The sequence below is a fragment of the Euprymna scolopes genome, chromosome 17 (assembly GCF_053919585.1).
Source record: "Euprymna scolopes isolate OS-2025 chromosome 17, ASM5391958v1, whole genome shotgun sequence".
NCBI classification, from domain to species: domain Eukaryota; kingdom Metazoa; phylum Mollusca; class Cephalopoda; order Sepiida; family Sepiolidae; genus Euprymna; species Euprymna scolopes.
The window spans coordinates 18,134,782-18,137,896 of NC_136498.1; the positions used below are offsets into that span (position 1 = coordinate 18,134,782).

The 3,115-nt window shown below is 40.3% G+C and overlaps 1 pseudogene; it reads right to left on the reverse strand.

Moving 5' to 3' along the window:
* Nucleotides 1–1,969: 1,969 nt before the first annotated feature.
* On the reverse strand, nt 1,970–2,115 carry LOC145297214 (U2 spliceosomal RNA; annotated as a pseudogene).
* Between the last annotated feature and the right edge of the window lie 1,000 nt (nt 2,116–3,115).

The window sequence follows — 3,115 nt, forward strand, 5'->3', positions numbered from 1 at the left end:
TCTGGATAATGACTTGAATGACTTTGAGACTGACTGGTTGTAAAGTGGGTGATCATTTTACATTAAATTAATACAGAAAAGTGATCCCTCTCTTTATATCACAAAAATTATTTGATTTAGGGAATTTGAAACGTTATTTTCGTATTCAGGAACCTCGAAAACCAATAAATAGTGGTATAATAAACATAAAACGAAATAAAAAGTACATGTGTTATGGACCGACCGACCGACTGAGTGACTTATTGAGTATTCTGTGGTATGCATTTAAAAAAACTATTCTCCGTCGGTCGGTCGATCTGTAACACATTTATTTATTAGTTACAAACAAGTGCAGCATCGGTTAAGAACAGATATGTGGCAAAGGAAAAGTTACATTTTGGACAAGTTTTAGAAAAGTCTAATTGATAGGTCAAAATTTATGGGGCAAAAAGTGTTATTTGCAACTTTGGTACATTTTTGACCCCCTTATGAGCCCATTAGAATGCTGAATACCAGTAACAATGGACAAAATATGCAGTTTTACACTGTAACACATGTATATTTGAATTCAGCACCATGGGAGAGCACTATATAGATATACATATCAAGTATTTTATTTAGAAATATGGAAAAAGGGCATTTTTAGCACTAAAAGTCCCCAGGGGACGCAAAGCAGAATTTTGCTAGGGTCACCCATACTGAATTATATTAAGAACAATGCCCTCCACATTTTGGGCAAGTTTCAGAAAAATCTAATGAATAGGTCAAAATTTACGGGACAAAAAGTGTCATTTTTGGCAATTTTGAGGCATTTTTGACCTCTTTTTAGCCCCTGTAGGTGAAATGAGAATTTGCGCACAAAAAATTTTTTTTGCTATGCACATCTATATATTGAAATATAATTTGTGACAAAAATTCAGGCAAATCTAATGGACGGTTATCCGTCAATCGTCCGGACTAACGGACATACAAACCCACCAAAAACGAGCCGCGCATGCATGGTCCCCTTTTGTACGAAATATAGTTCTAAAAATTGGTGCTGCATGGCAGCCCCACAAAGGTGTGTTTTCTAGCACTAAAGGTACCCAGGGACGCTAACCAGAATATTACTAATGTCACCCACACTGAATTTATATTAAGAACAATGGCCTCCACATTTTGAACAAGTTTCAGAAAAATGTAATGGGTAGGTAACAATTTATGAGGCAAAAAGTGTCAATTTTTGCAATTTTGGTACATTTTTGACCCCTTATGAGCCACTTTGAATGCCGAATATAAGTGACAATGGACAAACGGTGCAGTTTCACACCTTAACACATGTATATTTACATTCAGCAACATGGGAAACCACTATATAGACATATCAAGTTTTTGTTGAGAAATATGAGAAACGCGCAAGAAGAAAGGGCGTTTTCAGGACAAAAAATTCCTGTGGAACGCAAACCAGACTTTTGCCAGGGTCACCCATACTGAATTTATAGTAAGAACAATGTCCTCCACATTTTGGGCAAGTTTCAGAAAAATCTAACGGATGGGTCAAATGTTACAGGCCAAAAAGTGTCAATTTTGGCAATTTTTTTACCCCTTTTGAGCCCCTGCGGGCAAAACAGGATTTTTTGAAAAAAAAAAAAAAACTTTTTTACTATGCCCATTTATATATTAAAATATAATTTGTGACAAAATTTCAGGAAAAACTAATGGGAAGTTATCTGTCAATCACCCGGACTAACGGACAGACAGACCCATTGAAAACATAGGTCTCTCTCTGATAAATCGGGGGAAAATAATATTACTCCATACCCCTTGCTTAAAAAAAAAAATGTAAATGTGTAACAGACCGACCGATGCAGTGACTTGCATGCGACTAAAAATGCCTTAGCATGGAAGGGTTTCCCCTTGCATTGCATAGGAAAAGTTACAAACATAAGTGCAGCATCTGTTAAGAACATATACTACACTTTGATCTTAGCCATGTGGCCAAGGAACAATTACAAACGTAAGTACAGCATCTATTAAGAGCTGATACTACACTTTGATCTTAGCTATGTGGCCAAGGAAAAGTTACAAACATAAGTACAGCATATAATAAGAACAGATACTACACTTTGATCTTGGCCAAAAGGCGAAGAAAAGGGTATTTATTTGCTCCCTCACCGAGCAAATTAGGCACAAGGCAGATTTTTAATGTGAGGAGTGAAGGGGAAATGGGGACCAACACCCCGAGGAGTAGGGGAGCTGGATAGTGACAATTAGTATGAAGGGTTGGTATTTATTTGCTCCCCCACCGGGCAGATTAGGCACAAGGCCGATTTTTAATGTGAGGAGTGAAGGGGAAATGGGGACCAACTCCCCGGGGAGTAGGGGAGCTGGATAGTGACAATTAGTAAGAAGGGTTGCCCCTACATTGACCAAGGTCTTATATATGAGGTTGCCCCCACATATGATCTTTGCTTGCAGTAGGTATTTATTTGCTCCCCCACCGAGCAAATTAGGCACAAGGCCGATTTTTAATGTGAGGAGTGAAGGGAAGGGGAAGGAAAAAAGGGGACCAGCTCCCGAGAGGTGGGAAATGAGAGGTGGTTAAAGGTCAGGCATGTGGGGTTGCCCCCACATCTGGTCTTTGCTAGTCATAGCTAGTCATAGCTTGCAGTATCTGCCGGAACAGATACTACACTTTGATCCCGGCCTGAAGACCAGGTATTTTTTTCTCCCCCACCGAGCAAATAAGGCACAAGGCCGATTTTTAATGTGAGGAGTGAAGCGGAAATGGGGATTAACTCCCCGGGGAGTAGGGGAGCTGGGTAGTGACAATTGGTATGAAGGGCTGCCCCTACTTGACCAAGGTTTTATACGTAGGGTTTCCCCCACATATGGTCTTTGCTTTCAGTATCTTCCGGAACAGATACTACACTGTGATCCCGGCCCGAAGGCCAAGAACAAGGTGTTTATTTCCTCCTCGACCGAGCAAATTAGGCACAAGGCCGATTTTTAATGTGAGGAGTGAAGAGGAAATGGGGACCAACTCCCCAGGGAGTAGGGGAGCTTGATAGTGACAATTGGTATGAAGGGTTTCCCCTACATTGATCAAGGTCTTATATGTGTGGGCGACCCCAGATATGGTCTTTGCTTGCAGTAT